Source organism: Anabrus simplex, chromosome 2 (genome assembly GCF_040414725.1).
Source record: "Anabrus simplex isolate iqAnaSimp1 chromosome 2, ASM4041472v1, whole genome shotgun sequence".
Lineage (NCBI taxonomy): Eukaryota > Metazoa > Arthropoda > Insecta > Orthoptera > Tettigoniidae > Anabrus > Anabrus simplex.
The window spans coordinates 837,073,853-837,098,954 of NC_090266.1; the positions used below are offsets into that span (position 1 = coordinate 837,073,853).

At 39.3% G+C, this 25,102-nt stretch overlaps 1 protein-coding gene across 3 annotated transcripts in view; it reads left to right on the plus strand.

Moving 5' to 3' along the window:
• Positions 1-25,102, plus strand: part of LOC136863128 (7SK snRNA methylphosphate capping enzyme) — a 151,014-nt gene that overhangs the window by 68,228 nt on the left and 57,684 nt on the right. For 2 of the 3 annotated variants that reach the window (XM_067139469.2, XM_068225863.1), the window contains exon 2: positions 7,103-7,204. The gene's annotated coding sequence lies outside the window, so the exon portion shown is untranslated. Of the gene's footprint in view, positions 1-7,102; positions 7,205-14,594; positions 14,667-25,102 lie in introns of those variants that run through there. The other variant, XM_067139470.2, reaches the window with a different exon arrangement.

The following is a 25,102-nucleotide window of genomic DNA, read 5'->3' on the forward strand; positions in this document are numbered from 1 at the left end:
AGCGGCCGATAACCTAGACGTTAGGCCCCTTTAAACAAGAAGCATCATCATCAATTTTGGAACTTTCTCTAGAATTTATGAATTATTATTATTATTATTATTATTTTATTTTTTTTTTCGCTTTTCGTTCGTATACGTCTCTGTACTGTGCATTTCACCTCACTAACGCCGTACTAAAAGAGAAAACAGCACATCATTATAATCCACTACACACAATAAAGGAAAACGGCAAATACTAGACAACTTAATTTTACTTTCCGTGTCCTGGAAACTGGTTCACTCGTTGATGGTCTGTTCGAAAAATATGTCAGTTATCAGCCAGGAGGCTGTTTGGATCCTTACATAACAACACCGAAATTCCTCCCCCTCAGTCTTTTAATGTCGCACTAACTTAGGTATTCGGCGACGGTAGAATAGGAATGGGCTAGGGCAGGGAAGGAAGCGGCAGCATTTTACTGGTGTGAAAGTGGGAAACATGGAACACCATCTTCAGGGCTGCCGATGGTGGGTTTCGAAACAAACATGTCCCGACTCCAACTGTCTCGGACCGAGAGAGTTCGCGGTGCGCGTAGAGGTGCGCGGCTGTGAGCTCGCATCCGGGAGATAGTGGGTTCGAATCCCACTGTCGGCAGCCCTGAAGATTTTTTTCCGTGGTTTCCCATTTTCACACCAAGCAAATGCTGGTGCTGTGCCTTAATTAAGGCCACGGCCGCTTCCTTCCAACTCCTAGGCCTTTCCTATCCCATCGTCGCCATAAAACATATCTGTGTCGGTGCGACGTAAAGCCCCTAGGAAAAAAAACTCTCTCGGTCCACTAATGATTATGCAGTTATAAGGAAAGCAGATTGTCTTCACCATAATACGACACTAGACAAGTTAGGAGTGAAGCTTTGGCATGTTCGATCCTGGCTCAGTCCGGTGGTATTTGAAGGGTGCTCAGATATGCCAGCCTCGTGTCGGTAGACTTACTGGCACGTAAAAGAACTGCAGGATTATATTCTGACACCTCGGCGCCTCCGAAAGCCGTAAACGTAGTGAGACGTACAGCGAATAACATTATTAGGAGTGAGGCTGTTTGCTATTGCTTTCCTCGGTGAGCCAGCAAGTATTACTGCAGCACGACTGACCTTTTTAAATAATACTTTTCATAATAGCCAGACACACTAGCTGTGCTGGGACTTCAGTGGAAGCTACATTTTGCTGTTACCTGTACCAGTGTTCAATCTGATTGATACAGTTGTAGCATGGTCAGAGGTTTTTTTTTTTTTTTTTTTTTTTTTTTTTTTTTTTTTTTTTTTTTTTTTTTTTTTTTACAAAAATGTGGAAATTGTGAGCCAAAAGTGACAAATAAATTCCACATGACAGTTGTGCAGTGGCATGAGAACTTCCTTAGTGTTGCTTTCTTCCCTGCTCTAGCCCATTCCTGTTCTATCGTCGTTGAAAACCTGAGTTAGTGTGACGTTAAATGACTGAGGAAGGAGGAATTTTGGTGTTGTTATTTGAGGAGGGGATGAAGTTCTTTCAGGCGTTTTGCCAAAGTTTTATGGGGAAAACATGTTTTTTTTTAAGTACATTAAATTAAATGTATAGAATTGTAATAAATGTGGGGAAAAAATTATCTGGTTCTGTATTTGAAGATCTGCTAGAAGTTGTTTTGCGCCTAATTATACATGAATTCAGTTTGTCGATCTGTTTCTTTTCACAGCTTCATTGTATTCTTCTGTTGATGTCTCGCATAACAATAAGTCTGTTCTCATTTTGCCAGAACGCGCTAGAGAAACAACAGATGCAACTTTATTTTTAGAATTTTCATGACCTACTTAGCACATTTTCACTTCTGGACCTGTAATGTATGATTGACAATATAGCAATAACACACAGTACCTCGAACCTATTCAAGTCCTAATCATGATCAGTCTCGTATTGATACGGGTATATCATGTAATTTAATGTTTCCAAGCTGCTAAAACAACGGAGTTGCATACAGACGTTAAAAAGCTTAGAGGGCATAAAAAAGAGTGGCCATCAGTAGGATTAACAGTAGTGACAATAGTTTTGTGCCATATTGGGCACATGTTGTAATGCGAAAGGAATCTCATACTCCTGCTGCGGCTTGGTCATAGCTTTTTGCCTCTGCTTATATTTGCTGAACCTAACTGACCAGGTACCCCAGCACACCATGGTAATGGTTATTGCTTTAGTGAGCCTAACCTCTAGGTTATCAGCCCTGAAGACCTTTGGGCCTTCTTAGGTGATGAGAGAACCATATGCTCTATCCTTTTAAGGACTTTAGATTCAGTACATTAGAAATGGCTCTCTGCAGCAAGTGGCCTATCAGAGTGCACAGTTTGGGTGGCAGCAATGTCTTCTCAGGGTAGGCTTGCCAGATTTTTTAAATGTCAGTAAGGGACTGGTCATGTTGACAAAAAATAATGACATTTGCTTAAGAAAACACAGAGATATAATTTAATATCATGGCTACACGGTTAGCGTGCTGGCCTTTGGTCGCAGGGGCCCCAGGTTTGATTCCTGGCATGGTCAGGGATTTTAACTTTCATTGGTTAATTTCACTGGCACAGGGGCTGGGTGTATGTGTCGTCCTCATCATAATTTCATTCTCATCAAAACGTGCAGATCGCCTATGGGTGTCAAATCAAAAGACCTGCACCTGGCGAGCCGAACATGTCCTCGGACACTCCCGCCACTAAAAGCCATACGCCATTTTATTTCATTTACTGTACCGTACTATAATTACATTGTAGGCACAAATTTTATTACAGTATTTTACTGTTTCATTTTCTACATAATAAGCTTAAAACCTGTATTTTTATTCACTTTTATCCTTTTTCAATAATGTTGAATCTCCCTGAATCAAGTCGTGAAATTTCTGACAACTATAATCAAAATTAAGTTTGACTTTAATTTCTGACTTTATCAGAGTTGCTGAACATATGTTCCCTTCATCTTTCTATTTGATTTTAAGAATCGAAGAAACCCTTTCAACATATGCATTCGAACATAAGATACCAACATTAGTAAATTTGAATCAGCATCTAAATTAAATTTAGAGAATAGCAGTAGTCGCCCATTTTGAGTTCACATTACAACTCGGATCAGTATCAGTACAGTGAGCCCATATTGAAGTGCTCATTTTATTGATCATCCATTTATTGAGAGTACAGTGAATATTTCATTTCATTAAGTCTTAGTAACTTGCAGGGACTGAGGCATGGGTTTCGCAATTTCAACCGGAAGCTTGGAGCAGAGGGTCTATTTGTTCTCAAGCTATATTAAGAAAGAGGGGTTTCTACATGATGCACCCAACCTGCACGTGCTTGTTTTAGAACAAGGAAATAATGGAAGGCAGCGGCGTGCACCAACGGACCACATTTCGGAAGCTCGACGAGAGTCTAGGATATCATACGACACGAGTTTAAAGTCAGCGCCTGGGACGCAATGATTTGAACCAATGAAAATGTAGCATCATTCCGATATTGGCTATGCATTGGTAAAGCGAGAGATGGCCCTGAACGAGCATACAACAGCATCTATGGAGGCGAATTAATAAAAGTGATCAGCGCGAGGGCTAGCTACCCTTATTCGGCAGGAGTCTTTGAAGTAGTAACATTGTGAGAAGTGGTTTGGGAACCCCACTGCAATGTAAAGTGTGCAGGAAAGGGGAATTACTCATCTAAAGTGGAAAGAATTAACAAACCAGCCAGAAACGTGGTGCGAGCACGCAGACCACAGTGTTATAAAGTGCTAAAATTTAGGAATTTTTCTTGCTTTATGTTACATATATATGTCGGCATACACTTCTTAAAAGGTAATATATTTTTGATCCTTAAGATGAACTCTGTAGGCTGTGAGAAAGATCTGATTCATGTATTTTTTTCTTTATCACTTTTGATGATTTTGCAACATTTTCAGATTTTCTTGTTTATTTTAATAAACATGTTTTCCTTTAAACTGGCGTCATGCCTCGCCTTGTATCATTTATAGCTATTAGTTGACCTTGTCTTGTCCATATTAGATATGTTCCCCATCAAATCCAGCATGTAATTTTTAAGTTATTTTTCATTGTTCGAACTGAGCACGCCTGGGAGCGGCTGTCTAGTCTGGGGCAGATTACCTTGAAGGTAGAAAACAGGGACAACAGGTATATCTATTTTTCTTTTATTCATTTATTTATTTCAGTATAGGCACCTGAGTGGAATTACAATGTAATTGCAAAATAAAGTACGGTAAATATATACTGTAAAGTGATGTAATATTTAAGATAAAAACAAAGCTTCATGAATATAATTACCAGACTACTTTTAAGAATTTAGTTACATTACTCTGGAAGATAGATAAAGTTGGTAAAATTTTTATATTTTTTGGAAGTGAGTTATGCATAGTTATAGAAAAATGCCATAGATAATTTTGACCTTAACTAGTAGAATGAATCTGTCTGTAATGAATGTTATAAATAATTCTTGTTTCATAATTATGAAATGGTAATTATTGATGTGTTTGAGCAGACGATTATAATTTATTCTGAAGTTTGTAGATCATATTCTAGAAGCCTTTATGTGGAGATTTGGAAGTGATAATACATTTCAATGCTTATACAAATCTTAAGTCATTGTCACAATGGGCAGTTTGAAAATTATTTTTTAATGCTCTGTTCCTAAGGATCTCTATCTTTCGAAATAATTATTTATTACAGCATGCCCAGACATGTATCATATAAGGGATGTGGCTTTCAACAAGAGCATAGTAAATACCTGTCATCAACCCATAAGAAAATTTATTCCAATCACAGGGATAATTTTATTACAGATAGTATTCTGCACTCTTATTATTTTATGATTGAAGAAAAACAGATTTATATCCAAATTGAATACGTAAGTTATAAAGTTTTGTAAAAAATTACGCAGTTGGTTTTTTGTCAGGTTACTGGGCGAGTTGGCCGTGCGGTTAGGGGCGTGCAGCGGTGAGCTTGCATCCCGGAGATAGTGGGTTCGAACCCCACTGTCAGCAGCCCTGAAGATGGTTTTCCGTGGTTTCCCATTTTCTCACCAGGCAAATGCTGGGGCTGTACCTTAATTAAGGCCACAGCCGCTTCCTTCCTGTTCCTAGGCCTTTCCTGCCCCATCGTCGGCATAAGACCTATCTGTGTCGGTGTTATGTAAAGCAAATAGCAAAAAAAAAATTTGTCAGGTTAATACTGTAGTTAATCAGTTGGAATTAAACCATGTTTCAAGTAATAACCTGCTGTTTATTATATTCAAGTTCATGATTGCTAGAGCCTGTATAGAAAATATTAGGTCATCAGCAAAAATGGATAGTCTTCCACTTAACCTAAGGTGACCAGTATCATTAATGAAGATAAGAAACAATACAGGTCCTAACATAGAACCGTGAGAGACACAAATTGAAATTGCCTTTACATTACTCTTTATTACGTTACAAATTTCTCCCTATTAGAGCGGTAATCAATCCAGTGCATTACCAGTAATTCCTGCTACTACTAATTTATGTAATAGAATTTTATGATCAGCTGTGTCAAAAGTCTTTTTAAGATCTAAAAACAAACCAGCTGCTAAGGCTTCTTGTAGTTTCATAATAATAATAATAATAATAATAATAATAATAATAATAATAATAATAATAATAATAATAATAATATCACCAATAGTATTATTGGTACTTGAGTGAGGCAGGAAACCATACTGAAATTGATTAAAATATCATGATGATATTTGGAATCTTTTTTAAAAAATGGTGTTGTACACTGCGGACGTCCCGTACTGTAGCGCCTGGACACGTTTCCTGTCTGCTGGAATCATTGCCATAATCTTGAGGTCACACTTTGTGGAACACGGACCTGCAGTATTTGACCAGCCTCCAGTCGCCCAATTATTCTACCCCTCATAACGTCATCAATGTGTGTTCGTTAAGCCATTTTCACCACACAGTCACCATTAGCACGTCTGAAAACATCTGCACACTTACTCGCTGCACAGTACTCTAACATGCACCAACACTCCTCTGCGTATTTGGACTGCTGCCAGTGCCACCGTGCGCCGACCACAGGTCAAATGCACCACATGGTCATACCCCGAGGTGATTTAAAACCACAAACCGCCCACCATAGCGTTGTTTCATCATGTATCAGCATTATCCTTAATTTCTGAGCATGAGTGTATATACAAATAAAATAACTTGTCCTGACTGACTGATTCATCATCGCCAAGCCAAAACTACTGGACATAAAGAAATTAAATTTTGGGGATACATTCATATTAACATGTAGGTGCTCGCTAAGGGAGGATTTAAGGATATTCCTTTGCTAAGGGGGTGAAAAGTGGCATGAATTTTTAAAATGAGGACATCTATATCTCAAGAACTTCACAGTTTACAGTTTATTTCCTTCCTGCTCAAGTGTTGCATCATTAAAAACTTAAAAACTTTACCTACATGGATAAATAAAAGACGGATAATGCTTTAAAAGGATTTAAAGGGTACTATTGGCTGGCATTTAAGAGAGTGCATATATTGTAGGAGAAATATTTCAGAAGAGCTGTACCGAACTGGCTTTAAGGAACACTTCATGGGCAAAAATTCCTGTGCTTAAATGTCTCCCAAGTCCAATAGCAGATGAAGGAATGTTTGACACCTGATTTTATAATTATATTTTCTGCAGGAATCAAAATTACATTGACCAATTGACAAGCATAGGTTAAATAAACTGTTATTGTTTTGGAAATATCTTTGACAGCCACTCATCTTTACAAAAGCAAAGTTTCAATGTCATTTGCTGGTAATTAGAGCATTATATAAATTTGAGGCAGTTGTGGTATTCTGATTCCTTTGATGGAAACTTGGAGTATTTTGTACAAAATGTCATTCAAACTTTGCTTATGAACAATTATTCATGGAGAAGTGATCCACCAACAACTGTTTTTTCATGTTCTACCTTATTTTATTATTTTATTGTATTGCGTTGTCTGTTGAAAATCCTGTGATCCTGTCCCGCTTGATGTGATCTTAATCCATAAACGAGTCCTGCTTATTATGTGTCATGCCTAATGTAGTGAAATTTTCTGTTTTGCAGCTCAAATACCTTCCCCTATAAAGATTGGCAAGTTTGGTTACAATGGGCATATTACGGTGAGGTGGGGAATTACAATTCTCCTCATGAAAGCTTGATCTGCAGGTATGTTGAAGAAATATTGCTGTTACCAATTTTCATAATTACATCATGGGAGATGTTAATGAACAATCTGGGCATATTTTGTTTCAAAGTTTGCTCATTTGAAAATACCATATAATCCCGAATACCACCCGTCACCGAATAAGACCCGCACCCTAAATTTGAGACAGCAAACGTACATACATACATTATCATTGTAGACTGTTATGAGTTTCAGCGTTCAGTCTGCAAGCCTCTGTGAATTTACTAAACGCCGCCACAAACCTCGATTTGCAACTAGTGCTGTGGCCTCATTTAGTTCTATACCTCTTATCTTTAAATCGTTAGAAACCGAGTCTAACCATCATAGTCTTGGTCTACCTCTACTTCTCTTACCCTTCTTAACAGAGTCCATTATTCTCCTAGGTAACCTATCCTCCTCCATTCGCCTCACATGACCCCACCACCGAAGTTGGTTTATGCGTACAGCTTCATCCATCGAGTTCATTCCTAAATTAGCCTTTATCTCCTCATTCTGAGTACCCTCCTGCCATTGTTCCCACCTGTTTGTACCAGCAATCATTCTTGCTACTTTCATGTCTGTTACTTCTAACTTATGAATAAGATATCCTGAGTTCACCCAGCTTTCGCTCCGGTGAAGCAAAGTTGGTCTGAAAACAGACCGATGTAAAGATAGTTTCGTCTGGGAGCTGACTTCCTTCATACAAAATACTGTTGATCGCAACTGCGAGCTCACTGCATTAGCTTTACAACACCGTGATTCAATCTCGCTTACTATATTACCATCCTGGGAGAACACACAACCTAAATACTTGAAATTATCGACCTGTTCTAGCTTTGTATCATCAATCTGACATTCCATTCTCTCAAATCTCTTACCTACTGACATCAATTTAGTCTTCGATAGGCTAATTTTCATATTATACTCATTGCACCTATTTTCAAGTTCCAAGATATTAGACTGCAGGCTTTCGGCACAATCTGCCATTAAGACCAAGTTGTCAGCATAGGCCAGACTACTTGCTACATTTATTATCATCAATTTTGGTGTGTTTCTGGGCAAGATTTGTAGATGAGACCATAGTTATTATGGATGAGAGCATTACAAACGCAGCTACCACTCTCATTAATCTAAATAACATTGACCCACATATAAAATTCACACTTGAATCCGAAACTGAACAGAAAATAAATTTTTTAGACCTAACTATTACTAGACACCCAAGCTACTTAACATATAAGATTTTCAGAAAACCCACCCAGAACAGTCACCACAATCCGTCAAGATTCTTCACATCCTCAAATTCACAAACAAGCAGCATACAACAGCATGGTATACCGAGCCTTCAGTGTTCCAATGTCTAAAAGAGACCTCAAAAATGAGTTGAACACTATTTCTAATATAGCTCAATGCAATGGATACAACAGTTTCTTTATAGAAAAATAATCAATAAATATAAATACCGCTCTTCTACAACCTTGAAAAAAGATAAGAAAAACAACTGCTCTCTTTCTATCTTTACTTTCAACGAACAAATCTACCAAGTCACCAACATCTTTAAAAAGCACGATGAAAAAGTAGCTTTCAAAACAAACAATTGAAACGCACAAGTCTTACACAATGCCACATCCATAAACAAGTTCAATAGTTATTCTAAATCAGGAGTATACAGGATAATTTGCAACAGTTGTAATTCTTCTTACGTCGGACAGACCGGGAGAAATGTTAATATAATATACTCGGAACACGTCAATGCCCTAAAATACAATAAATTTTCAGCTGTAGGACAGCATATGCAAGACTATAATCGCAAATTCACAGACACAAAACAAGATGTGGAAATTCTCAAAAACATCAACATAGGACCCCTCCTTAACATTACCGAAAGCTGCTTCATAAATTTAGATCAGTCCAAAATCATAATCTTAATGAAATGTCAGAAAAGTCAAATATCCTTTTTGACCTTCTAATTCCCATTTTCAGAAACGTCAAACCAACAAGTCATAATACAGTTTTTCATAATATTCACAGCACCTTTCCTCAGCAGCCATCCTTTTTCCCACATCCTTCAGCCCCACCTTAATTCCCCCTTCCCCCCACCCCACCCCCTTTCCCTCCTCCTCTCCCTCTCCATAAGGACCTTCCCCCTCCCCTCCCCTTCTTTTCCATTTGAATCTCACAACAGTTAGTCTGAAGCACACACAACAATAGGCCACACACCTCAAGCTGTATTGAGAGGTAAGTCTCAAATAACCTATGCCATCTAACTAACACATTCTCTCATTCAATTCATTAATTTAATTTTATCTAATTTATTCAGGTTAACTTCATGGGCACCGCAATGAATTGCAAATTTTATACCAGACACAATGTATCTGTGTTAACCACATCTTCATGTGCCGCCCTGACAATGATTTAACAAGCACCACGAGAGCATCTCATTTTATTACCTTGATTGATGATGAAACAACATCTAACAGTTCTCCGTCAGAAGTGGTTATTTACAGCGGTGTCCAATGGCTTGCATATGACTAACACCACTCAAATAGGTTTGGTGATGAACTACAGGATCAACTTTTACCAGTTCCCATTTACTATTGAATTATTAATGATTAGATGTTCTGTTTATATAAATTAATACTTGAAATATTCTCAATGATGAGCATACTCAAGAAGTTAGAACCTAGTTTATTTTCATATTTAATCATTATTTCATCCTAGTTTTTTAATGTCAATTTATATATATTTGTTTCATTTGTTTTATGTCAATTGTGTGCATGTACATTTGTTTAGTTATTAGATGTTTTACTTTAAGGCTGAAGATGGGCCAGCCCTGGCCGAAACTAGTCCCAAATTAATTAATGTAATTTAGAATATTACATAATATAGTATTGAAAGGTGGACCAATACTACATTAATTTAATAATTATATTGTCAAAGATAAAATGTCAAATAACTTGCATACCTATTTAATTTTCTTCAAATATACCACAAATATACATTCAAACAGCTTATAACTCTAGCCAACATGATTTTGCGGTAAAATAGAAAATATGTAATTCTTATGGAAATTGCTGCCCTGATTCTGAAAATGATGCTATTTTTTTCCTATCACGTCTAGTTTTGACGCAATTCGGTGTTTTAGTATGTGCATGAATTCTTAAGATGTAATGTTGAGAGATGTTCTCGCGCAACATCTTTTAGAATACAATTATGTGATTTGATTTGTTGTTGTTTGCATTTTATTATGGGTTTATTGCTGTCTAAATTTTCATTTTGTAGTTGGGGATTTCCTGGTAAATTCATAACAAACTCCCCCAGATACGCAATAGACCGCGAGGTATGTAGGATTGAAGGTAAGACAGTTGAGAGTTTGCCTTTCATCTTGCACCACTTGAATAATCAGACGTGTTAAAAGCTTCAGCCCTTATGCAATGTTTATGATGGACTGATAAAGCAGTTTCTTTTCAAAGATAACAGTCTGAAAGTATTATACTCAAGAAGATGAACTTGTATTTTGTACGGATGTTTCAAATCTTCTACGTCGATTGGGAGAGAAAGAGTATGTCCTAGTAACTGGCGTGTTTTTATTCCAAAATAAGTTCAAAGGCTGTTCTGCTTCATAATACAAATGTTCTGGCATCCGTCCACTTGCACACTCCACAAAAATGTCTGAAACATACGAGACCTTAAAGTTGGTGCTTGAAAAAATTAAATATCATGAGCATGGGTGGCAAATTTGCGGTGATTTGAAGATCATTGGATTGTTGCTGGGACAACAAAAAGGGTATACAAAATTTCCCTGTTTCCTATGCGAATGGGATAGCAGGGCACGGGATAAATATTGGGATACAGTGAATTGGACAGAAAGGAAACAACTACAACCAGAATCCAAAAATGTCTTGAATGTAAGTCTTATTGACCGTGAAAAAAATTCTACTTTCACCCTTGCACATCAAATTTGGATTGATGAAACTGTATGTTGAGGCATTAGATAAAAGTAGCCTATGCTTCCAATATTTATCCACTAAATTTCCCTCATTATTAGATGCAAAAATCAAAGAAGGCGTATTTGATGGACCACAGATTTGTAAACAGATGAAGGATAAAATTTTCATAGACACGATGACCAAAACTGAGAAAGAGGCATGGAACGCATTCAAAGATGTAGTAACTAAATTCCTTGGCCAAATTAAGGATCCTCAATACAAAGAAATTGTAAGGGAAATGTTGGTAAAGTTTAAGGAACTCGGTTGTAATATGAGCCTTTAAGCTTCATTTCTTAGCTTCGCATCTGGATTATTTCCCTCTAAATTTAGGAGCTGTCAGTGAAGAACAAGGTGAAAGGTTTCACCAGGATCTCAAAGATGCAGAACGACGCTATCAGGGACGTTGGAATGTGAATATGATGGCCGATTACTGTTGGTCGACTGCACGAGACGACCCTTCTAGAGATCATTCAAGAACTTCAAAAACCCGGAAATTCCACGGAAAACGGGAAAAGACAGAAGTGTGAATCTAACCTGCACATAATGTAAGAAAACTATGTATGTTTAACCACGTACTTTTTATTCAAGGTATGGTTATATTAATTTAAAAGCAACTGTACAGTCGAAACTAAATAGGCGCTTTATGCTTCAGTTTCACAAATTTCAATATACATGAAAAATATAATACATACTATGTACTTGCTTACAAAGCAGCATTTATGTGTATTCAATGCATGAAAAATATGATTACGTTTTGCAAGCTGAAATTTACATTAATACATCAAATTTAATCAATACTAAGTATCAACAATTTTACGTAAGAACAAAATAATATTTTGTAAAATTGCCACCAAACCAGACGTGATTCGCCAAAACTAATTTTTTTTCTCGAATTCTGCGTTAAGAAATTCATAAAACCTACCTAGTTTCGTTTTTACCGCACAAAAAATGTTTTATTTTGCAGGCTAGTGTAATTAATAAAATCATCACAAAAATCGTAAATAAAATCGGTCCAATACTCGGATCATTCACAGTCATCATCTGAAGTTTCACCATACAAACGTTCGTCGCTGCCATCTTTCCACAAATATTCATCCTCACTACCGTCCATGAATTTGAAATTCCACATTTCTTAAAGGTTTTGGACACTAGATTGTTGGGAATGCGCGCCCATGCGGTCTTGATCCAGCTGCATATTGGTCCCTCTTCAGGCCTCTTCACTCATCCGGTTGGTGTTAACGCATGATCACCATCAGACATCCATTCGGTGTACAACTTTTTCATTGCAGTTTAGAAAGGCCGGTTCACGCACACATCCAACGGCTGTAGAATAGAAGTGAGTCCTCCGGGAATTATCGCAAGATAGGTTTTTTCCTTTCCTCATCATATCTTTTACAGCGTCAGTTGTATGTCCTCGGTAATTGTCCAAAGCAAGCATGTTTCGTTTTTGTAACAAAGCTCCCGGCAACGTTGCCAAACGCACTTCACCCAGTCCTCAACTAACGCATTGTCCATCCAGCCGCACTCATGTGTTCTAACAATAACACCGGACGACAAGTTTCCTTTCGGAAGCGTTTTCCTTTTCAGAACCTTATATAGAGGGAGTTTGGTTCCATCCACTAACACGCACAACATTACCGTGCATCATTGCTTTTCATTACCACGTGTTCTGATGGTTACACTTTTAGAACCCTTCGTATCCACTGTATTTTCCAATGGCATTTCAAAATAGACAGGTGTCCTGTCAGCATTCTCAATTTGCAACAGCAAATAAGAATTTTGCTTCCTCAAATGAATAATGTGATGCTGAAAGGCTGTTAATTTTTCTTCATACACCCCAGGGAGACATGAAATAGATGTACGTCTTCGAATGCACAATCCCTTTCTCCGATAAAAGTTTCGTATCCGCCCGCGGCTTGCAGTAAAACCCTGTGTTTTGAGTTCTTTTGAGATCTCTAGTGCTTTCACTTGACACATTTCACTAGAAACATCATATCCTAACTCACGTTTTTCTATCACAAATTTGTGGAGTTGTTCTTCAATTTCCGGAAACACTGCACTCAGCCCGCAGAACGCTCTGCGATCGCCGTTACTTTTTAGAAGTTTTTCCTTCTTCTTCCGCCAATCACGAATACACGATTCATCAGTATCATACTTTCTGCCAATGGCATGATTTCCATATACTTCAACTTTGCTTACAACTTTAAGTTTCTCACGCACAGTAAATGACCGCAGACACCGTTTTGAATCCATCGCTTACTATCGAGACAGCACCTTCACGGGACAGATACGGAACTCGAATGTAAGCGAGGTAGACTCCCATAACCAACAGTCTTGACTCTTGCAATGTACGATATCCAGCGAGTTCGGCTATTCACGCACCCAGCATGCCAGCAACACTTGTGAGAATGATGACGATCAAGCATCCGCAGCAGCGGCTTTCATATTTACCGCATATTTACCCATATTCTTTGATTGACCTTATTTCATTACCTTACATTTCACCTTTACATGCCATTGTAACAGTATTGAGAAAAAAATCGATCTTGTTTTCTAGAACTCAACTAAAACCCAATAAGACCTGAATGCCTGTTTGCATGTTGTATATTGAGTATGGTAACCATATTCAAATCTATTTCAGTACTCCATGTAAACGTAGTAACTATTTACGAGAATGAATGGCTTGAATACGACCTGTACCCAAGATTTAGAACCAATATTTTGGAGGAAAAGTGTGGGTGGTATTCGCGGTTATACAGTAATGTTTTACTATAAAGTAACAGGTTATTCAAGACTTTGATATAGAAGATGTGGTGGTGGCTGTCGTCATTAGCCTGTAGATTGTAGATTCAGCCATATATCATCTTATTTCATGTTGGTCCTTGTAACTATTGCTATGTACTGTGGCTCAAAGAGCACACTCTTGATAACTATTTTGGCCAAGTCGCAACTCGAGTACCTTAGCAGCAGTGTCGGAGATTGAAACTAATTTCAGTATCTTGAAGTACTTGTGGAGATTGAAAACATTTCAAGTTATCAAAATTTGAGGTATAAAGAAACGTACGTACCCCAGCTCCAGAAAAGAAAATCTGCTGAACTGATATTTACTTTCTAATTTTTGTCACCATTGCCACCATATTTTTTGTACATCTATAATTTTAATATTATCAGACATTGTATGACAAGTCATTGTTTTTAAAACCAATGTTGTTATGCCTTAACAGGAACATTCTCGTTTTAAGATCCTTACAAACCAAAGCCCATGGCACAACCACCCCAAAGAGCCGTGGCCTACTAAGCGATCACTGCTCAGCCCGAAAGCCTGCAGATAACGAGGTGTTGTCTGGAATGCACGATGAATCCTCTCGGCCATTATTCTTGGCTTTCTAGACTGGGTCCGCTATCTCACCGTTGGATAGCTCCTCAATTGTGATCACATTGGCTGAGTGGATCTCAAGCCAGCCCACAGATCCAGGTAAAAATCCCCAGACATGGCTGGGAATTGAAACCGGGTCTCTGGGTAAGAGGCAGGTATGCTACCCCTACACCATGTGACTGGCCTTAATATCCTTGCAAATTAATATATTTAGAAGTCAGTCAGTTTCCTTTGCCATTTTCTTTGTAATGCTGTTGTCAGAGTTGATTTGTAGCCTAAAGTAGGGTTTTAAACTGTTGTGGTATGCAACTAGTGAAATGGTGCATTCAGACTAAAATGTAGATAATGAGACAGAAGAGAACTGAAATTCAGGTTCCTGCTACGGGAACTTCCATGAGAATAATTGAGTATGCATAAGCGTAATGTTCTGCATAACTTTGAGTCACAGAAAAATATTTTTTATCTGAGCTTAAAATGTCCTTGGGTTATCAAAAAACTTCAGTAATAGTACTGCAAGTTAAGGAAAATATATAACATGTAAAATATCTGGCACATCAAATATAAACCGGAATTTAAAATTAGCAGCTGTGGTAGCGAACGGAAATGGGTGGGGCTTTAAGAATATGTTGGTCGGGATGTCCGGAATAGGGGTCTTACTGTGTCACACACCACAGGGGAACGGCTCACTTCAGTAAGCCATGAGTAAGCATGAGGTTCACACGTCCATTGCGCAGCACATGATCAAGTTTCTGGGGAATGAAAGCATCAAATCTTCGGAAATTTTGAGAAGGCTCCATACGCAGCTTGGAGAAGCAACCTTTTCAAAGACCCAGGTGTATGAATGGAACAAACATATTTTGGCAGGATGGGAAGAAGTGGAAAATGAGCCCTACCAAAGACGACTGTGGACAAGTATCACTGCGAACAACATTCGTGCTATACATGACCTTTTTGAAGAAGATATTATCATTTTTTATTATTTTTATTACTTAAAAAATACATTGCAATTGGGAAATATCCAGGTGGCAATGGCCACATACAGTAGTGTAATAATAAAGTTAAAACATACTGTAATTACCCAACAACAACATAACATTTCTGAAATTGTTTCACTCATAGGAATAAGCTTTGGAAGTGTTCAAGACTTCATCAGTGATGAACTCAACCTTCGGAAATTGTCTGCCCTGTGGATTCCTTGTCTGCTCACCCAGGAACAAAAAAAATCTGCCAGGATTTTTGTCGGAGACCTCTGAATCTCTGTGGGGGAGGAAAGCTATGAATTTTTTGTCGCTTTGTGACTTCTGATGAAACTTGAGTTCATCACTACACCCCGGAGTCAAAACAAGCAAGCGTGGAATGGCAGGAACGAGGTACAGTTGGGCCAGTTAAGGCCAAAACACTCCTTTCTGCTGGAAAGGTGCTTGCAACTAGTTTTTGAGACTATGCGGGCATTTTGCTTGTGGATTTCCTGTATGACGAAGGTCAGTGAATACAGCTTCTTACTGTTATCTTTTGGTCGAAACAAAAGCTGAACATCTCAACAAACATCGCCAGCTACGATCCAAGATGTGCTTCTTCTGCAGGATAACGTAAGGCCACACACTCCCATTGTAACACAGAAAAAACTCGAAGAAATGCATTGGACATCTCTGGAACACCCTCTTGTCCAGCTTTGTCACCTTGTGACTACCACTTGTTTGGACCACTGAAAGAAGAACTGAGAGGAAAGCGATTTCATGACAGTGCAGCAGTAGAGGAGTCACACTTTCTTCTTCTTTTTTCGAGGACTGCAAAATTTGGTGGCAAAAATGTGTGTCAAATTCAGGAGACTATGTAGAAAAATGAGGTACTAATTGTGTATTTGTTGGTGGATTCAGTAAAATTGTAAAGATAATTCCGGTTTATATTTGATTCACCTGGTATATAAAATTCTGTAATTAAAACAAAAATTCCTTTGAGTTATAGCAGTTTGTTTGTTTATTAAGAGGTTATTCTACTCATTTCTTTGAATGTTGGCTCTGGACTCAAGAACTAAACAAGAAAGAAAGTAAAAATGTACCATGGGACTTTACAAATGAAAACACTTGGGAATACTTCAGAAGGAAACAAAGTTATTCAGGGAGCCATGTGTTAGCTGTGTAGGTATAGGCATTGGGTTGAACTGACAGTGTGGCTATTGGGAGCTGGCGCAGGTTGAAATCCCCCTAGTGAGCTGTTTTTTTAATTAATTTTTTATTTCATTATACCGATTCCATGTTAGTAGGAGAGATTAGGATGTTACTGAACTTGGATAGCATCATATTTATTACAAGTATTTTATTTTTTTTATTTTTTTTACACATTCCCTGGAGTTTTGTCTTTGCTCTCGAGAACTAAACCAGAAAGAAAATAAAAGTGTGCCTTAACGCTTGGTCTCTACAAATAAAACCAACCAGAAACAAACACACACATCAGTACCAGGTCTGCTGACCCTTGTGCTCTGTGACTGCTTGATGATGATTCGGCACAGAAGCAGAGATGGTCTGGAAGAATCACTTCTTACACGTCATTTCTTCCCAAATGTTGACCACCATTGTCCTTATCTCTTCCTTTGAGTTTGGGCGATGACTGCATTCCTGCTGAGTCCTCTTCATTAGACCACAGACATTCTCAATGGAGTTCAGTGCAGGACTGTTCAGAGGACAAGCCATCACTGAACTACCTTTGAGATATGAACTGGGTGATTATCCTGCTGGAAGCTAACACGCTGCCCTACATGATATATAGAGTCCAATGCTGGAGTCAACTGGAGACTCAAGGGCTGTTCATAAATCCCAGCATTCAGAGCCCACAGAATTCTCAACAGCAGCTTGGCAGTGTGTGTCATAAACCAACCCTGGCAACGATCGCTAAAACAACCATTTCTGTGAGGGGTTTGAAGAATCACACTTGGTGTTAGGCTCGTGGTTCACATGAAAACATGATTTCATCTTAAAAGATTACAGCTTCCCAAGCAAAGTTCAGCATTCCTGTGGTATATGATAGGCGATCAGTTGTTTAGTCCTCAGGTCAAATAGCCCTTCATAGCAGCAAAGTAATATCGGAGTCCTGCATTCCAAATTTGGTTTACACGCAGCCTGAACCACACCAAGAAGGAAAGACAACGCCCTCAGTGAAACAATTGAGAGGAAGTGGTTGTCCTCTAGTGCTGTCATGAGCCCCTCATCTCTCTGTCTTGTAGAGATGAATGGGCAGTTTTTATAATGCCTCTGTTTTTTTGAGCACATTCCGTTTAAAGCATGTCCCATCGCCAAGTTGTAGGGATGGGAATGCCTTCCCTATGACCGGCATCTGTTTGCCATAAAACGAGACTTCACCAGCACCTACATGGCTAACCTAGGGTCCACTAGCTCCACTTTTATAGGAATGACTGCAGTAAACACTGTACGGGGACCCTGTACCGACATCGTAGAAAAATGTATCACTATATTCTCTTGGCAGTAGTCGCTGATGAAAGGAACCTTTGTCTATACTATATTATGCAATATTATTGAATTACATTACTAAACTAGGGATTAGTTTTGGCCTTGGCTGGCCATCTTCAGCCTTAACGTAATACATCTAATAACTAAACAAATGTAAAAACACACAATTGACATGAGAACGAATGTACAAATACACAATTAACATTAAAAACTCAGGAGTCTGAAATTCTTAGGGCATGTTGTCAATTCCAGGAGTTTGTTCTTATTTAGGTCTCTCTAAGCTCTAGCAAATTCTAACCTCAAAATTGGGTCTCCCGTTTCATCAGCATTGACAGTCTCTTCTTGTTCCAGAACCTTACCGCCTATTTCCATCTGTTGATGCAATTGTTGAATATGTTCCTGCCCTCTTTCTGCCTTGTCTTCTTTCCTTAGAAGTGGTTTACCATATGAACTCTTAATATTCACATATGTAGTTTTCCTTTCTCCGTGGGTTTTTAAAATTTTCTTATATGCAGCATCTGCCTTTTGTACAACCATACAACCTTCAACATTCTTGCACTTCTCTTTTAGCCATTCTTCCGTAGCTGTCCTGTACTTTCTATCTACTTCATTCTTTAATCTCTTGCATTCTTTTATGCCCTCCTCATTTCGTGCATTCTTGTACTTCCTCATTTACCAATCAGGTGTAGTATCTCCAGAGTTATCCACTGATTCTTACTTGATCCTACTTTTCTTCCTAATTTTTCTTCAGCAACCCTATTGATCTCATTCTTCATGACTGTTTGCTCTCCAGCTTTGTATTTCCTTCAGCCTTTTCATTTAATCATTGTGAATCATGCTCCTTGAAACAATCCCTCACTCTCTTTTCCTTCCAAATTGGCTAGATCCCATCTTCCTTCCTTTCTTCCTTCCTTCAATTTTTTCAACTTCAGATGGCATTTCACAACCGCCAAGTTATGGTTTGAGCCCACGTCTGCTCGTGGGAAGGTCTTACAATCCAACACCTGGTGTCTGAAATTCTGCCTAATCATAATGAAGTTTCCAGGTCTTTTCCACATGTACCGGGTGGTTAACCCACCCCTTGTGGTCTAGTTTTATGCAACTCACTGTGTTTACTACGTTCTGAAATACATTGGTCCCTCTTCCTAAACCAGAGTAGTAGAACTATTAATTCATTATGAGTACCCCGAATGATCCTATAAAACAAGCACAGATGCAAATAACTATGTGCCTTATAACAGGAGGTACACACACAGACCAGGAACAGGTATTGTATATGCTGGGAACTGCCTGCTGGCTTTCAAGCCTCGCAGTAGCTCACTTGGCAGGGGTGCAGTCGGAGATCTGAAAGTGAATAATGCTCAAGAGTTAGGAACTTCGAATTCCATGCAAGTTTTTTTTTTTACAGCCATTCACCTGGAATGTGGCAAGGTTGCATACTTAATAGTTTCCACAGACTGATTTGTTTATTTGGCTCTCATGAAGGCTGTTGGTATGGTGGCATATGATATGGAGCTGGGTTGGAAGAGGTTTGGATGTATGCAACAGCTTTTCAGTTACCTATGTAGTTTAACTTAGTACTTGCTCGAACTGACGACCTCCACGGTCTATACAGAACTGTGCACGATGTTGTAAGGACCATCTGGCATGTTGCAACATCTCCAGAATAACGGACCAGCGTGGCCTCGGTGATGAGCTGTCTAAGGTGACCTGGATTGGCCAGTTCTTTTGCATTCACCAGATGTTTTACATGGTCCCGCAGAAAAAAATCAAGGGGCATAAGATCGGGTGATCCGGCAGGCCAAGGGACAGGTCCTTCCATTTTTATCCATTTACCAGGATATGTCGCATGTAGGTGGTTCTGGACGACCACTGCCGCGTGCCATGGGGCACGGTCATGTTGAAACCATATCCTGCAGCAGTCGAGGAGCGGCACATATTCAAAGAATGCTGACAGTTCATCTTGGGGAAACCACAGCTAGCATTCTTCCATTAGAGGTCCCTAAAAGTAATGGGGTCCAGTGAGGTGATCACCCATGATGCCACACCATATGTTCAAACACCACTGTGCCTTAAAAGCTGCCTGTTATATCCAACGGGGATTATCCACACTCCAGTAATGCATATTATGGCGATTAATGGTTCCATTGTTATGGAACCGTGCTTGGTCTGTAAATAACATGGTCGCTAAAAAGGCAGGAGAAGTGTCCACATGTTGTAGGGTCCATTGTCAGAACGCCACCTGGGCTTCAAAATCACAACCTTTGAGCTCCTGGTGTAAGTGCAGATGTTATGGATGAAATCGCTGGGTATGCAATATCCGCATAACAGATGCCCAGCTGATGTTAGTCTCCTGTGCAATGGCCCATGTGCTGGTGTGAAGGTTATGTAGAATATCATCCAACACAACCTCTTCATTGTGAGCAGACATCACAGGACGATCTCGAAGAAGCCGTGTCCTTCCCAGGGATGCAGTAGCCCACAGATATATTTCCACCTTCGAAAATGTTATGCCTGTGGGTTATTGTATATCTGGATAGCGTTCTTGATACATGTGTTGTACCTAGTATGTGTTCTGTCCATATTCTCCATACATGAGTAACATATCCACGTACACATCGCTGGAATATATCACAAAGCAGGGAATAAGCTTTGTTGTGTGTTGTAACTTGCCTCAAAGGAGGGGACTTTGCGCAGCTACAAGCCTACCTGCCATCACATGTTGTTGTTATTGCAATAGGGCACATATTGCCTTACCTGTGGTCCACGAAACTTGGAACATGTACGATGTAGGTAACTGGTTGCATCCTCGTACAACACAGCTCCTTACCATTTGCCACAATACATTATGGCCCTTTAGAGGGCCAAATATTTCAGCCTGTGAAAGCTATCAAGTATGCAACCATACCGCATCCCAGGCAATTGGCGAAAGAAAAAAACTTGTATGAGATTTGAACCTTCAAGCACTGCCCACTAACACATCTCCCACCCCGCCTTTTTCATGTGAGCTACTGTGAGGCTTGACATGCAGTGCAGTTCTCAGCCTATACAGTTCCTGCTCCTGTTCTGTGTGTGCACCTCCTGTTGAAGGGCACATGTTCCTCGAATCTATGCTCAATTTACGGGTTCATTTGAGGTACCCATAATGAATTAATAGTGGTGCTCACAATTCTATCTTCTAACCTGTAACAACACATCTTGTTATATTACCCCAGTTTAGGGAAAGAGACCGATGTATTTCAATATTGTTAAAAAACATGGCGGGATGCATGCAACTAGATCACAAGGAGCTGGTGAACCACCTGGTATAGCTACCGTTTGTGGTGTTTGAACCAAACATTGATAGGACTAAATTATGATCAGTGTAGAATTCTATTAGCAGACTTCCTCTGTTGTTCCTTTGTCCATGCCTGAATTCTCCTACTACATTTCTTTTTTTGCAAGTTGCTTTGCGTCGCTCCGACACAGATAGGTCTTATGGCGACGATGGGACAGGGAAGGGCTAGGAGTGGGAAGGAAGCGGCCGAGGCCTTAATTAAAGTACAGTAGATATTAAAGTTCGAACCTACTATCTTCCGAATACTGGATACTGGCCGCACTTAAGCGACTGCAGCTATCGAGCTCGGTACTACATTTCCTTCTCTTCCTAGGCCTACCACTGCATATATTAAAGTTTGCCAGAAATACTACACCAGTCAAATAACTTCAGTTGGAACATTACCCAAATTAAAGTCATCACATATGATGCATACCCCACTTCTGGAAGGATTTTTCTTGTTTTTAAAAGTTTGTGACCGGGCGAGTTGGCCATGCGCGTAGAGGTGCGCGGCTGTGAGCTTGCATCTGGGAGATAGTGGATTCGAATCCCACTGTCGGCAATACCCTGAAGATGGTTTTCCATGGTTTCCCATTTTCACACCAGGCAAATGCTGGGGCTGTACCTTAATTAAGGCCACGGCCGCTTCCTTCCAACTCCTAGGACATTCCTATCCCATCGTCGCCATAAGACCTATCTGTGTCGGTGCGACATAAAGCCCCTAGCAAAAAAAGTTTGTGTCGTACACAAACAAGTACGGTAGCTTAATGATGTTCAGCTTGAGACTGAAACTAGGAATGAGAAGACAAAGGTAGCAGTATCCTAAGCATGTCCTTTGTATGTTTTTAGCCAGATCAGGCTTCCCAGATCAAGGATATTTCCTCAAGACATCTGACGTGTTGCAATCTGCCAGCAAACTGGAATTCATCTAATGAAAACAAGGATTCAAATTCATAGTGAATGTGTTATAGCATACGTTAGTTTTTCTGCCTGTCATTTTTTAGAACATCAAATTGGAGGTTACTCGATAGATTATTCTCGAGACATTCCAGACTAACCACTAAGTAGCTGTTTGCTTTAGAGTCTGTGTGTTCCAGCCTAGAGTTGCACAATTACACCTCCTTTGCTGAAGTTCAGTACATTTCCATCAACACACTGTCAAAGTGAAATTGAATGCACTTAACGCTGCTTACTTCTGGAGATGTCTAAGAGTTCTTTCCTTCTAGGATATCCTATTTATGCTATGGTCTTTGCTTCTTGTACAATGAAATAAAAGTACCATTATGTCAGCAGAAATTAAATTTAATTGGAATTTTTTATTGTTCCACCCTTATAAAATCATTATGATTGTTAATTTAATCAATAATCCTTAGAACATTTACTGTATGTTAATAGTTGCTGTGAACAAACTGATAATTAGCAAGCGTATTATGAACTGTAGCAGATGGCAAGGTCTTCACACATACAAAATAGAGAGTTAATATTCCTGCACTAAGTGTGATTACAGTTTTCTTCTTAAATTAGCTCAAGATCTTGAAGCCCATGCTGTGGCTATGTAAGAATGTTTGCATATAATGCGTACTGGTACATAAATACATACATACATCTTCATTATAGACCATTATGCCTTTCAGTGTTCAGTCTGCAAGCCTCTGTGAATTCACTAAATTGCCACCACAATCCTCTAGCTGTAACTAGTTCTGTGGCCACATTTAGTTCTATACCTCTGAAATTGTTAGAAACTGAGGTCAACCATCGTCGTCTTGGTGTCCCTCTACTTCTTACACTCCGTATCAGAGTCCATTATTCTCCTTCACCATTCGCCTTACATGACCCAACCACCGAAGCTGGTTTATGCGTACAGCTTCATCCATAGAGTTCCTAACTTAGCCTTTATCTTCTCATTCCAAGTACCCTCCTGCCATTGTTCCCACATGTCTGCACCAGCAATCATTCTTGCTGCTTGCATGTCTGTTACTTCTAACTTATGAATAAGATATCCTAAGTCCACCCATCTTTCACTCCCGTAAAGCAAAGTTGGTCTGAAAACTGACCGATGTAAAGATAGTTTTGTCCGGGAGCTGACTTCCTTCTTACAGAATACTGTTGCTCGCAACTGCGAGCTCATTCAGATGTTTTAAAATCCTGTACGCTTGTCTTCGATGATTGTTATATAACTAGCGTGGAACATTTGCCGTGTGCTTGTCTTATAATGGTATAAGATCAAATACAGTGATAAGTTCAGCTGTAAACAATGCTTATTGTACCAAGTTTAGCTGCCTGTACCAGTAATTATACATGTTTATGGACCTAGATAGATATTAATATAGTAATGCATACTACAGAAAACTCTGCTATAAGTAATTATTATTCTGCTAATTTGTACCTGTCCTTACATATACTTAATAGTGTTCTCCCTAGGACCTTTCTAATGAGAGCACCACCCAGCCGTTTTCACTGACTGCCCGGCTATCATAACCTAGATATCTGCTAGTTACATAATATTTCAAGTTGCGTTACGGCGCACCAACACAGATAGGTCTTATGGCGACGGTGGGATAGGAAAGTGCTAGGAGTGGGAAGAAAGTGGCCGTGGCCTTAATTAAGGTACAGCCTCAGAATTTACCTGATGTGAAAATGGGAAATCGTGATGAGGATGAAATGATGATGAAGAATCTTCATTATTGTCAGCATAATTGCGAAAGTTACATCGGAGTTCAGCTTATGACGTAGTGTCGTGCACGAGCGGTGTCTGGATTAGTGTGAAATCGCATGCGAGCACTCGATTTCGTGGGACGTTACAAACGCATCTGGCTCTCCAGAGCAACCGAGTTATTATGAACGAGCAGTAGAACACTAGAAGTTCAAACTACTGTGTTACATGTTCTTCGTGATAACACCAAAATAGTTCATTTTTGCAGTTAATGTTTACCTGTCTAATGTTATTGTTAATGGCCGAAGGGGATTAACTTGAAAGTTTATCATATTTATTTTTTATGTAGTATTGCCCACCCAGCTACTCATTCCTAACGAAAATTTCTGGGGAGAACACTGCTTAAACGTGATTGTGTGATGTAGAAATTTGTTGAGCACAAATGTACCTTAAATAACAGTATAGGCACATTGGATGGATAATGCATTTGTGCAGTTGGGAGTTGAGCAACTCAAATAGTTTCCCAGTTAACATTGCCAGGAGCATCAGAGGCACCACATTCAACTGGAAATATAGCTTTCTTCAGGGCTTGCTTAATCCTCTTATTGCTGGGCTGAGTGGCTCAGCCGGTTGAGGCGCTGGCCTTCTGACCCCAGTTTGGCAGGTTCGATGCTGGCTCAGTCCAGTGGTATTTGAAGGTGCTCATGTACGTCAGCCTTGTGTCGGTAGATTTACTGGCACGTAAAAGAACTCCTGTGGGACAAAATTCCAGCAGCTCGGCATCTCCGAAAACTGTAAAGAAGTAGTTAGTGGAATGTAAAGCAAATATTATTATTATTATTATTATTATTATTATTATTATTCATCCTGTTATTGAATATGGGGACACTTAACTGATTATGAATGAAGGTTGATGATACCGTTGCGGCTCTGGGGGTCAGTATCAATGTTGTCAAGCAAAACTCGCTCACAAAAATATTTCACAACTTCTTCCATTGATGTAAAAAAGACATCAGAGGTTGAACAAGGGAAGTTGCACCAGGTGGAATGGTTGTTACCTGATGTGTTTATCCAGAATTACACACGGATTTTGTTGATGGAG